The sequence below is a fragment of the Vicugna pacos genome, unplaced genomic scaffold (assembly GCF_048564905.1).
Source record: "Vicugna pacos unplaced genomic scaffold, VicPac4 scaffold_206, whole genome shotgun sequence".
NCBI lineage: Eukaryota > Metazoa > Chordata > Mammalia > Artiodactyla > Camelidae > Vicugna > Vicugna pacos.
The window spans coordinates 29224-42554 of record NW_027328885.1 but is presented as its reverse complement, the minus strand read 5'-3'; the positions used below and the strand labels follow the sequence as shown (position 1 = coordinate 42554).

General features: G+C 49.1%; 1 long non-coding RNA gene across 1 annotated transcript; it reads left to right on the top strand.

The window, feature by feature from the left end:
- The first annotated feature begins 903 nt into the window (after window positions 1-903).
- Window positions 904-6013, top strand: LOC140695450 (uncharacterized). Its single transcript, XR_012071137.1, has 3 exons — window positions 904-1087; window positions 1550-1689; window positions 5746-6013. It is a non-coding gene; the product is annotated as an uncharacterized lncRNA (long non-coding RNA).
- The last annotated feature ends 7318 nt before the right edge of the window (window positions 6014-13331 follow it).

Sequence of the window (13331 nt, the reverse complement as noted above, 5' to 3'; positions counted from 1 at the left end):
TTGTTTTGCTGGAGGTTTACAGATATTTGACCCAGGCAGATAGCTGCAAGAACAAAGGATTCTAACAAAAAAGAATTCCTACACCAAGAAGTTTGCTACAACCAAGCACATAGGAAAGGAGCCTGAATTCTGCCTTGGGGAGATGGTTTTCCAGGACATTAGTTTGCCATCAAGGTATACAGAAACTTGCTATTCCATGCCCCAACACCTGGTCTCCGAACTTATTGGCCTGTCCTGCACTGAGGAGAATAAATTTGGACTCGGTAACACTCCTGTCTACCTAGCAAGCTGGGCACTGGAATTGAGGACAGCTCTCCCACACCCAGGGACCTACTGTGAGCCCTTGATGGTTCCCCTAGGGTGGGCTGTGGTTTACTCAGGAGGGATGCGGACTACGTACCAACAGTCAGGCAGTCTGCTCTGTCTGGGGCTCTGATCTTTTACCTGCTGCCCCCTGGCAGCCCAACACCTGGGACATTGGAGCTAAGGCAGAGACCCTGCCAGCCTGTTTCCCAGCGTGTAAAAGGGGAATATGTACTCTTCCCAAGGTAGTTCTGAGCGACAACACTTGCGGGTGCTTGTTTCCCAGAGCAACAGGAAACCCAGCTCTGCATGGGGGCAACGGGTGTGATCCCCATAGGGGTTCTGCACAGGCCTTGGCTGGAGGGCTTGACCAAGGAGGTAAAATTTGAGCTGCGGGCCTTGAAGGGTTAGAGTAGGGTACAGACGCAGTACTGCCGCCTCTTTCAGGGTGCCCCCAGAGGTAAAGCTTTTTCTCTCCATCTCGGCTACTCCCCTCCCCCCTCCAGATCCCTCCCTTCTCTCTGCACCTCCTGTCCGTCTCCCTCCACTTTTCCCCTCCTCTCATCCTCCTCCCAACATCTCCCTCCCTCACTTCCCCAGCTTGTCTCACAGAACCCAGAGGATCGCTGGCCGTCCTGCGCATGCGCAGTCGGTGCCAGCTGGACCGCGGGTTGGAAGCTCCAGCTCCGAGCCGGGGATCGGCCCCAAAGGCTTCTCAGCTCTGTCGCCCGGTAGGCCTTTGGCTCCTGCCCGGTGCCGGGGCCTCCGGCTGTGGACGTGCAAGGTGGGGGGCTCACGGGAAAGGTTCAGGCGGCTGCGGGAGGGCGGTCCGCGTATCACAGCCCGCCAGGGCGCGAGTCAGCGTGTGTTCAGCTAAATTGCTCGGGCCAGGCCCCTCTGCCCGCGCCACCTGCCCCGGCGCCCCGGCCACACCTGTCCAGGGCCAGGTGTGCACCTGCCGCCTCTCGCCCAAGCCGGACTCCCCTCAGTCCGCGGCTGGCATCCCCTTCCCCTCTCCCGCCCAAGAGTCCTCTCCTCACGGGCTTCCTCTCCTCGGCCGCCTACCCGTCCCCGCCCCTGGGTGGGCTGTGTCCCGGAATGGCGGTGTCTGCGGACCCGGACGGGAGAGAGCGGCTGGGGCTGGGGCTGGCCTCCGAGCGGGGCTGCAGCCCGCGTCCCCAACCCCCCCGCTTTCCCTGCCCTGTGACCCCGGGGCTGCTCTCCTCTCCCTTTCTCGCTCCGTCAGGACCAGCTCAGTGGCTTGGGCACTGCTCCCCGGGCTGAGAGCCTCAGGCTGTAAATTCCAGCTTCTCCTGGTGAAGTCAGGAAAAGGGAGCGTCAGTGCTATGGGAGCTTCCATCTCCTCCCTCAGTGTTTCTACCCCAGGTAAGTTCCTTGAACACTTTCAGGTGCTATGATGGCGGTGCTTGATGATGTCGCGTGTTTTTATAATGAGGAGGATTACAGTGTTGAAAGCAAGGCTAGGTTCAGTTAAAAATGAGCTGAAGGCATGAGTCTGTGACATCTTCCAGGCTTCCCTGTCCCAGGGTGAAACGTGACCATCGATTTTAGAAAGATAGTTAGAGTCCCTAACTAGTCCAGCCCAGCTAGTGTGTGTTAACAGGAACAGCACCACCAGAGGCGTTGGAGACCCAGGGACATTGCAGTCCTAAAGAGCTCCTGGCACAGTTTGTTTTGTTTTGTTTTTTTGTTTTTCTTTAATTGTACGGCAGACTAGTTGTATACAGGGGAAAATCATGGTCAAAAAATATTTTTTCATATAACACTTTTATTGTGATATTGTTCACACATCATGAAGTCCATCCATTTAAATGGTACAATTCAGCAGCTTTTAGCATATTCACAGTGGTGCAACCATTATTATTCCAGAACGTTTTCATCACTTCAGAAAAAACAGTGGAAACCAATGACCTATCCACCCTTCCCCAGTGGTGGTTCTAAAGAAGTTTCTTGGCTGTTCCTGACCATAAATTAACTTGTTACATTCCATGAAATATCTGGTAGAAATTCTTAACAGAATTGCATTGAATCTGTCTATCAAAACAGGAAGAATTAATGTCTTTATGGTGTAAACTTCTTCTACCCATGAATATATCTGAGACCCTATCTTTTCATCTGTCCAGAGCCTGGCCCATGGGAAGTCCTCACTAATTGTTGGGCTTGTGAATGATTAGATTCTATACATTGTTAGTTGCAAATGTAGCCTTTCACAGAAGAGAAAAGTAACCTCAGTGAAACCAAGTGACTCTCTGATGGTCAGAAAGGGTGACAGTCAGTGCTGGAGTGATCCAGTGAACTTGCTGCTTGCAGACAGAATTCTCCACCACCTACAGCTACAGGGATTACAGTGTTCTTTTATTTTTTTAATGACTTGCTTTTATTTTTCTAATTATTTTTTATTGAAGTGTAGTTAACTTACAATGTCAGTTTCAGGTGTACAGCAGAGATTCAGTTGTAAACATATGCATATGTATATACATACATTTTTGATTGCTTTTAGTACAACTCATTACAATAACTTGAATATAGTTCCCTGTGCTATATAGCAGGTCCTTGTCATTTATTTTATATTTATTAATGTGTATCTGTTAATCCCCCATTTCCTGCCTGCTAACCACAGTTTGTTTCTATGTCCATGAGTCCATTTCTAGCAGCACCATTTTTCCTAGTTAATATATGGTGCTTGGCTGCTTTCAGTTTCAGTAATTCCATCTTATCTGTGGGTGTTTTTCTTCTGGTGGATCTGTATGTGGTTTGCACACGTGGTAATAGAGATCTGTATTTGGGAGAACTCCAGGCCTTGTGTAGTCCCTGGTACAGAGCGCCCTCTGAGATGATGTTTGAACTGGGAAAAAAGCATAGAAATTGTTGGAATTTCCACTATGCTTGAGACTTCCAGGTTTGTATAACCTCTCTAGCCCACCTTAATGTGGGCTGCACCCATACTGGGTAATTTGGTGGAACTCCATGGTATGGTGATGTAGAGACAGGGCCTTGTATGCTTCTTCTCTTTCCTTTTTCTAACACTCATTCTCCTGGGCCTCCCAGATCCTCCCACAGCAGTGCCAAGGGCTGGCTTGGTTCTGCACTCAGGCAATATTTGTTAATAAGGCCCTTTCCTCATCTCTTTGGAGCCTCCGTTTCCTCCTCTGCACAATGAGACCGTAGACTAGATAAGTCCTTTTCAGTTTCTTTTTAAGCCATGTTTCCTTTGAGAAACAGAAAATGCAAATCTCTCCTCCCATTTCAACCCTTTAGATTTTGATAAGTCCTCCAAGGAGTGACATAGCTCTTCGTGGAAAACTGATGTGATTGTGATTCCAGGTGGCACAGAAAAGACTCTTCAGAGATTTATTGCAGGGAAAGGGCAGGAAAGGGGCAGTATTTCACACTTTCTAGTGTGAGCAATGGAGCAGGGGATTGGGTTTAAATACGGTGGCTGATGTGGCCTCTCTCTAATTTTGCACAATGTGATAAACCTCTCTCCATCAGTTTCTTCATGTGTCAAGTTGGGGTGATAGTATTTTAGGGTTTTTGTGAAACATTATACACATAATCCATTTGTGTCTTGGTAGAAACAAGACCTGCTAGGGAGTCAGTGATTTCTTTAAAAAAAAAATAAATCTTATCCATAGTACTCTGTGTGTATTTTGAAGTTCCTGGAGGGTGAGTGTTGAAACTGAAGTCCATCGTGGGACAGGTGGCCCATGGTTCTCTGTGCCCCAGATTGCCCCCTCCTCCCCAGTCCTCTTCCCCTCAGTCCAGGATGAAGTTCCCTAGTAGATTTACACAGAGTTCTTGTGGAAATGGCTTTTCATTTTATTGTTTCACCAGGAAGGGCTGCCATCATGATCTCTGTGGTCATGTTTTGGTGACCTGAAGGCTATGCAATTGGGGGATTCTATTTAATAAAAAGAAAAAAAAAATACAAATACAAAGTTAGACCTAGGGTCGTGACAGGGGCTCTTGGAAGTGGGGACCATTAGCTTTGTTAGCTTCAGGTGCAGTAGTCTCTGGCCACGAGGACCCATCCTCGGGCTCTGAAGTTGGAGGGACCAGAGGGTTCAGTGGGAAATTTAACTGAGTGTATCTCATGGTCTAGGGATTGTCCTATTTGTGCTGTGTGTTCCTTATTTGTGACAGTGAGCTCATTTAATCTCAATAACCTCTTTAAAAATTAGACTTTTAATTTTGTGATGTTATGTAGATTCCCATGTAGTTGTAAGAACTAATATGGAGAGGGCCTATGGACACTTTGCCCAATTTTCCTTAATGGTTCCATCTTGCAAAATTCGGGTACAATTCATTACTGACTCACTAACCCTTTGAGGTTTGTGTTATTGCCCTCATTTCTATTCATGATTAAACTGGGGCTTAGAGAAGCACACAGGCCTGCCCAGGTCACCCACATGGTTAATGTAGAGTCGGGTGAACATGGGCTTGGGATTTCCAGGCAGTACCATTATGATGGTCTGTGGCAGGGAGCAGCATTCACTTTGCTTGTTTATTCATTCATTCAACATTAATTGAGTAACCTCAGTGTGTCAGATGCTTTTATAGGGTTATCAGATTCTTCAGCAGTACTGAGAATCAGGTAATGTTTCCTTTATTTTAATCTGAGAAAATTAGCTCTGAGAGGTTATAACCAGCCCCCAAAGGTAATATAGCTCATAAAGGAGGGATAGTAAATTTGTACAGTCCCCCCTTTTTATGCAGGTTGTAACCTAGGCATTTTACATTTGCAAACTTCCGTAATCTAGATATATTCTTGTAAGGCAAGGAATTTTTTTTTAATTGAATTATAGGCAAGTTTACAGTGTTGGGTCAATTGCAAGGTGTTTTTTTAATTTTGAATTAAAAAATATTTTTTGAGGAGGGTAATTAGGTTTGTCTATTTGATTCATTTTTTAAAGTGAGGTACTGGGGATTGAACCCAGGACCTCGTACATGCTAAGCACGTGCTCTAACACTGAACTGTACCCCCCTCCCCAAGGCAAGTTTTCTTATCCATTATTCTGCAGCTTAGGAGTTCAAATAAATTGGAGTTGAAATCCAGATGTTTTGATCCCACTGTGGCTCTTTTCTTTATATTCTGCTTAAAGGGTTGTGGAAAGCAGTTCCTTTGTTCATTTTTTTATTCAGCAGTTTTGAGCACTGACTTTGCATCAGGGTCTGGCTAGGTGCTTGGAGCAGAAAACAAGAAATGACCCTGCTCTGCAGGGGCAGGAAGCCTAGACCAAAAGCTGGGTAATGTGATCCGAGCTACGGTAGCCATGTGCAGACGCTGAGGACAAACTGTACCCCCGGCTTTGCTTGGGCTTCCCTTGCCTTCTGGCTGGTACACACCATGTCACCACAACCCAGAGGGGACCACAGCCCACAGCAGAGTATGTATCTCGATCTCCTCTCCCCTCTCGGCAGGGGCTGCAACATGAGCATCCCTGACTATGTGCAGTGCACTGAGAACGACCAGATTCTCCTTGTGGTGGTCCAAGCCATTGGGTTCATCTCAGAAGAGAATTTCTTTTGCATCTATAAGCGAATCAACTTGGTGAGCCAGATCAGCCCGTGCGGCTCCCATTGGGCACTCTGTATCCACTACAGGCACCACTATGCGCCCAAGAATGGGTGGAGAAACTCCCAGACCCACAGCAAAGTAGTGGGCCTTGTCACCATTACCGACTGCCTCTCGGCCAAGGCCTTCGAGAAGCTCCAAGTGCAGAGGAGCTGTATGGCACCTCATTAATGACTCTCAGCACTTTGTCTTTGTGCTGCATGGGGAAGTAGCCGAGCAGACACGCACCGACGTGGCCTTCAATCTACGAGGACTGCAGGTTGTTGGAGAAGAGGATCGAGGACTTCACTGAATCACTCTTCATCTTGCTCAAGTCCAAGTGGCTGGATAGGGCCCCCAACAAGTCTGGGGACAAGATCCCCCTCCTCTGCAACTTGATTGAGAAGGAGGACTTCATGGGACTGGACACAGACATCAGGTAAGTCTACCTGAAGGCCCGGCTGCCCTGGCTGTGAGCCGGATTGCTTCCGGACATCCAGGAAGGGATCAGCAAAGAAGAGAGCTGTCTTGTAGCCAAGGGTGGAGGGAGGTGCAGCCCGCCGGTTTACAGACATTTAAAAGTGAATCTGCCTTTGTTTCAGAGAGATCCTTTTAGGGTTAGTGTGGACACTTACTCCCGCGTTTCAGCCAGGACCCCTGGTGGGACCCTTGGACTTGCTGTCCAATAGAGTAGGCACAGCCACTGATGTTAGGAGCGCTGGGGAGGAGGCTGGTCTGAGCTGACATGTGCTGTAGGTCAAATGCACATCAGACGCTGAGACTTATCTAGTAAGAGGAATGTAATCTATCTTGTTACTTTCTATATTGATTACATGTCAAAATGATAGTATTTTACATACAGTAGAATAAGTGAGATCTGTTCTTAAAATCAGTTTCTAGCAATTGTTTTTTGTTTGTTTGTTTCTTTGTTTACTTTTTAAATATGGCAACTGGGAAACTTTCTTTACATGGATCTCATTTCATTTCTGTTGGGCAGCCTGCCCTGGGACAGTCTCATCCCTTTGCTTATACATGAGACGCTGAATTCCGAGACACATAACGAGGCTCTGGTTGAGCTGGGGGTGGTGCCGGTGTCTCCTGACTCCTAGGCCCAGCACCTGCAAGGCTCAGGCCCTCTCTTCATGCCCAACAGCCACCATGCCAGGTTAGGACATCAGAAACACCGCCAGGGTCTTCCGAATGAACTCCTTATACAGGGAAAGTCGTGTCACAGGGTATGGGACAGAGCAGGGAAAGGTTCCTCCTCACTTTGTCCCTGTGATCAGGTCAAAGGCCTCACTTTGCCTCGGAAGTGCAGACAAGCTCTTCTGGGCTGCCTACCACCCCACCTTCTGCTCTGTTTCCCCGTGTGTCTATCGTGCTGTCCCTCGGGCAGAAGAGGGTGTGATGCCTTTGCCAACAAGTGGTCCCACTTTGCTGAGGAGAGTGAGGGAAGTTGTGTCCCTCCGGCCTACAGCCTCGGGCCTTGAGTCTGGAGAGCGCTGATGGCGGTCCCACAGGTGACGGTCGGAGGACCTGGCACGTGCTGCCAGGCCCACTGTGGAGGTGGTGTTCTGTGATTCTTGAACTTAGCTAAGATCAGATCCTACTTTCTGGTTGTTGATCAGTTGGAGGAGAAGATGCCAGAGAATTGAGAAAAAGAAAGTCCAGACCAGCCCTGTGAGTGAGAGGCACAGGGGACCCGAGTCCCACCTGTGTGTGGTGCCTGGCGAACTCTGGTTGAATTTTCAGTTCCTCCCCGTATATTCCTCTATGGCTTAAGGAAGGGGCAAGGCATGTCGTGGCCATGATCTGTACTTGTCCTCACAGGGCCCTGTGATCTACATGTCCGCACTCCCCTTCTGCTACTTGGAGATGAGGTGGCAGTTTTAGGAGCCTGAGCCCTGCTGAAGGCACAGCTGCCAGCACCGGTCTTCTCCCAGACTGGCTCCGTTCACCTCACCTGTCACCTCCTGCTGAGCCCCCAGGCATTAGTCAAGGTAGGTGCATCGGAGAAACGTAAGCAGGGACCAACTTCTCCCCCTGGACAGACTGGTTGGTGAGCAGTGGAAGCCTGGGGCCCTGCCCCAGCCTGCTGGCCAGTGCCTCCTCTTTGTCATAGGAGTCACTGGTGACATTTTTGCTCAGCAACTGCTTGGCTCTGAATCTGCAGACCCACCAGAGAATGCCAGCTGGATTTTGCCTTTTGAAGTCTGTCCTTGGGATTTGGCGGAGTAACTGGATGTGTGCTTAGAGCATAGTGGTTGACACTGTCACCATTGTTTACCCAGAACCTCGTGTACCAGGCATGACTCTCGGCATCAAAATATAGCAGTGCATTAAACCTCCCTCCTGGTGGGTCTGTTTTGGTACAATAAGCGTCCAGCCAGCATCTGAACGTCAGGGAGATAACGCGGCCAGTGAGCTCGGGTCAAGCACGTTCTTCTCCAGTCACTTTTACTCCATTGTTCCTTTTACTATTCCACAGTCATTAATTTATAAAACAATGCTTTGGTACAGGAGCAGAGCCTAATTCTCTCGTGCTACTCTTGGTGGGAGTGAGTAAAAGTGTCCAGCCTGAAATGCGGCCACATTTTGTAGCTCAAAAGCTATCTAGACACATGTAGGTGGAGTTTTGGTTTGGGGCTCTGACCACGTTGGTGTCCCCCGGCAGCGCCGCTCCCCACAGGCCCCTGCCTTCAATGGAGCAGGAGGTGAGTGTGGGTGTCACCGTCCCCACGTCCCTGTCCTCATCACACTCACGTAAGTTCTTGTATAGGCTGTCAAAGTCATTTTTGTTCTTGTGTGTTTCTAATTTTCGCTTGTTCACCTTTTCTTTTTCTTTTTTCCTTTTTCTCTTGTACTGCCCTGTGAGCATGTTGTTGCGTCTGAAAAGGTGGGCTGTGCACACCCTGCATTGGAAATAGCTAGATCGCCCTCCATGCTGTCTCCATCGCTTTAAAAAGCAAAAACTTAACAGCTGCCTTGGTCCTTGTATTATCCTAGTCATCTTTTTATTTTCTAATTTTTTGGAATATTTGCTTTGTTAGCACATCACCCATTGGTGTTTGATACCTGTTAAAATCCTTGCTTTGAGGAATCTGTTTTGTCCTCCTTATATTTAGTGACAAATGTGCCCTTATTAAATTTATTTGTTTGTTTTGAAGAAGTGAGATGCGAATTGATTTAGGCTGCTGCTGAGGGATTCTTTTCATGGAGTATTTAAACTTGGAAAGTCAAAGTCTGCAGCATCTTGCTCGATTTCTGCTTTTACACAAAAGTGCTCAGCACACGGTTCCTGGCTGTCGCTGTGTGACGTGCGTGATGGCTCTTCCTGGCCGGTGGTCACTGGTGAGTAAGTGGCCGTCTCGGGGGTGAACAGCTGTTGGAGGAAGCAGTCACTTTTTTTTTTGCATTCAACTCCCCCGTGCCATTTACTTTACTTTGCCTTCATAAAGGGGCAGTATCGGTTCTAAAATCCATGCCACTCTTTTGTTCCCTGTATGAGGCTGGTTTTTCTGAGTATCAGGACAACATGGCCTTCTCCGAAGAGGCTGGCTCACCTGGATCTGGTGGACAAACGGACCGCTAAAGGGGACCGTAGGTTCCACTCTGCTTCAGCCAGTGGGCATTCAGAGCCGGGTCTGTGGTTTGCCTCAGCAGCCATGCAGGCCTCCCTACACCGGCCTTTACTTTTAACCCATGTTGGCAGTAAGTAGCTGACTCGTTGTCTGTTGCAGCTGACATCCACCATTGACGGCCGTGTCGTTAGTTTGCGGTAGTGAGTGTCCAACACCCCAGTCAGCCGTGTAGGAAGAAGCTTTGGCCGACCTAGGACCTTGGATTCTCACCCCCACCATGTTTCATCTCACCCGGGGGAAGGGTTTGGCCACCACCATCATGCTGACCATGAGGCCTTGTTTCTCCTTTCACGTTGTGGTCCAAATGTCGGCACTTCATCCTTCACTGACTTGGTCTCGCTTGAGACAGGCCAGACTTTCTTAAAGAGTCCATCACATTCTTGGGGGGAACAGAACAGAAGTAAGTGTCGCAAGTAGAAGGAGTCTAGGCTGTCCGGGTTGGCAAATGCAGGCTGGGATCTCTGATGGCTGGGCTGTGCCCTGGACACAGGCTTTTCCCGTGGCTCCCGAGGGCCCAGGGGTCGGAGTGAGAACAGCCTTGCCTGGGTTCCTCCATCCACATCTGCTCACTGGCAAGTGTGTCTGCTAATTAGGAGCTCCCCCAGACCTCGGGCCCTTCAAAGTTCAGACCACGGGAGAACTTTGAGTCCCTTCTCCTGGGCCTCCTTTGTGAGAATTCAGTGCCTTCTGAGGTGCCCCGAGCCAGGAGATGCCTCCCCCTCCAGGGAGCACCCTTTGGAGGATTGTGACTCACTGCACCATGCTGTGAGCTTGTGGGGTTCTTTCCGTGGTCCCTGCAGAACCAGTCTTGAGATGGGCTTAGCAACGGAAATGACAAGACAGGTTCCAGGGCAGGGCTAGGGGGAGGGAACAGGGGAAATTTAATGTGACTTCAAACACCTAGGTGGGTTCTGGAGCTGTTACTAAAATGGGGAGCCTGGGAGGTACCTGCCAGGAATCGAATTCCAGAGTAAATGGTGGACATGAGGGATATTTAAGATGCCATTTGTCATCCAAGTTAGGACTTCAAAGAGGCACTCGGGTCTATGAACCTGGGGCTCAGGTGAAGGAGCCGGACTAGAGATACACATTGGGAGTCGTCATTCTCAGCTGGTGTTCACAGCCGTATAGGGGGCTGAGCTCATCTTGAGATGTGCAGACTAAGGCTGAGGGGGGACAAGGCTGTGCCTCGGTTGGAGGAAAGCCCAGACCATTCAGCTTTGGTGTGTCAGTCAGTGGCATTTGCGATTTTCAGAGCAATGCCATTTATCCTTAAGGGGCTAGGGGGTGGGGAGGGCCACCCAGGAAGAAATCTGAAGGGAAGGTTGTGGCCACGTGTGTGCGTCTTGGGACGATGCAGAGGGTGCAGGGTCCTGGAGGGGAGACTCTTCAGAAGCTGGAGTTGGAGTGGGGAGTGGGGAGAAGGTAGTCACACTCACCTGTGAGGGAGGGAGGGAGGCCTAGGGAGTCCCCAACCTACCGGACTTGCTTTCCCATGAACAGAAGGCAATCAGACAGAGGATCTGAGGTGAAAAGGGATGGGCGCTGGGTGAGGAGCCAACCTGGAGAATGGTGCTTGGACAGTTCTGGAATAGTCTCCCTGCAAACTAGAGTTAAAAAATCTCAGACTCTTAAGAACATTGATAGTGACTGGGGAGGAGACAGTTCTTTTTCTGGCCTCCTAAGGGTAAGGCATGTATCCGGGGATACACAGAAGAATCAGGCAGTCTGTTCCATTGGTTTGACCCTTACCAGGGGGAACAGAGCAAGTTTAAAGGGGGAGAAGGGCAGTGGAGGGAAACTAGCAGGGCCCCGTGTCAGGTACCAGTCGGCCGCCCTACTTGCGTGTTGCATTCACATCCATGCCTCCCAGGTGGTCGGTGGCAGCCCCCTTTTGCAGATTGGGAAGCCTTCTCAGAGGGGTTAAGGAATTGGTCCGTTTAGCGGCTAGTAAATGCTGTAGCAGGATTCAAGCAGGGCCTTGTCAGACTTCAAGGGCATGTTTTCTCTACTAATTCTGGTACCTCCCTGTTGTACCTGGAATGGTGAAGGGGGTCAGTTTTGGAGCCTTTCAGAAAAAGTGCGATTCATGTGCCTCAGGACTGTTTCACAAAGCTCAGTGTTCTTTGATGGTTTGGAAGCACCGCAGTGCTTTTCGGCCCATAGAGGTAAGGTCTTACTCCTTTGACGATGACGTGGTTGCAAATGACGTACAGGTGCAAAACCAGACTTAGCAGCTTCTGAAGGGAAACTCTCCAGTTCTCCCTTGATAGACTTTCTTCCACGGGATATAACTGTGCTGCAGGTTAGGCCTGAGCTTTCCATATGAAGTGAGGGTTTCTTATCCAAAGTTAGCATAAAACGGTCAGATGAAGAAAATCGACGTTGACAATTTATTTTTGGATTTCATTAGACAAGATGTACTATCAGTTCATGGCCCATGTAGCGAATGAAATTGAGTACAGAACATTGCATTTCTTACTTTCTATTTAGAGTTCTCTTACAACATAAGGTTGCCTGCTTTGGAACATCAGCTCCACCACCAGGGCGCCTGTCGGTGTGTTGGTGTGATTGCATTTACACAGTGAATGTAATCTGGGCTTCCTCAGCCGCAAACACTCCAGTGCAGAATCACGGGCTGTAGCCATCTCTTAGTCACGCAAATACTTCTAAAATTATATGATGCCAGAAAAGAAAGAAGAGAGAGAGAGAGATTGCCTTTATCAAAGATCCTTTCAATTCTAACTGCAAACTGTTGTTGAGCAGCTCTGGTTTCATTTGGATATGAATATATACATTTCTTTGCATTTAACCTGGGTTTTGGACTAGAACACCAAGCTCTTGCTGTCCACAAGCCACAAAAATAGTAGCCAAATTGCACTCTTGTGAAATATTTTATTCTTTTTTTCTGAGAAAGGATCCTTGAACTTGGGACTTGGGCTGTGATTTATGCTTTTTGCTTTTCCCACCCCTCTTGTAATCTCACTCCTTCCCACATGGCCCCCAAGAGGTCGTGGTCTCAAAGGAGCGGGCAAACACACAGTTGGTCACCATGCAGTGCTGCTGTAGAGGGAGCCCAGCCAAGACCTAAAGGACATTATCAGAGAGGACTTCCTGGAAGAAATGGGCTGTACATTCAGTTGTGAGGACATAGTAAGTGTCAGTCAGGAGAAGGCATCAAGAGGATGGCTCACGTGGCAGGTGCAGCCTGGGCAGAGGCCTGGAGGCTTGTGGGGTGGGGACTCGGGGAGAGTGTCTTGTGTGGTCCAGGGTGGAGGGTGCCTTGCTGGGGAGGACACTGGAGATGGCCTAGGGTGGAGGGCTTTGGAAGAGTTTGGGTTTTACTAGACCTGTCACAGGAGGCAGTGAAGGGTGTCAGCAGGAAGTGACCCTCAGGAAAGGTACTTCTGGTTTTGCTTCTGATATTCTACAGAAAGTAGGGTCGGGACGGGCGACAGCAGGTATGTCTCTCCCTTTGAGACCCACCCCGTCATTCATTTATTCATAACACTAGCACTTCTGAGTGTCTAGGGGAGAGAGGGTGGACCCACATTAGTAAGCAAAATGTATTTGCTTCTTGGGAGCTTAGCAGTGTCAGAAGTTGACTTAACCTAGAATGTTCTTGGAAGAGAGGAACAAAGTGCGGAGGTTGGAGGGAGGGAAGGCTTCCTTGAGAAACATTCAAAATGAGCCTGGAGGCAAGTGGGAAGTAGGAGCAGGTCAGTGGGCCCCTGAGGTCTCTGGGGACCTGGGTACTGAGGTGAAGCTGGGCGAGAAGTGTCGGGGGTGCGGCTAGAACTCCACCAGGGAGC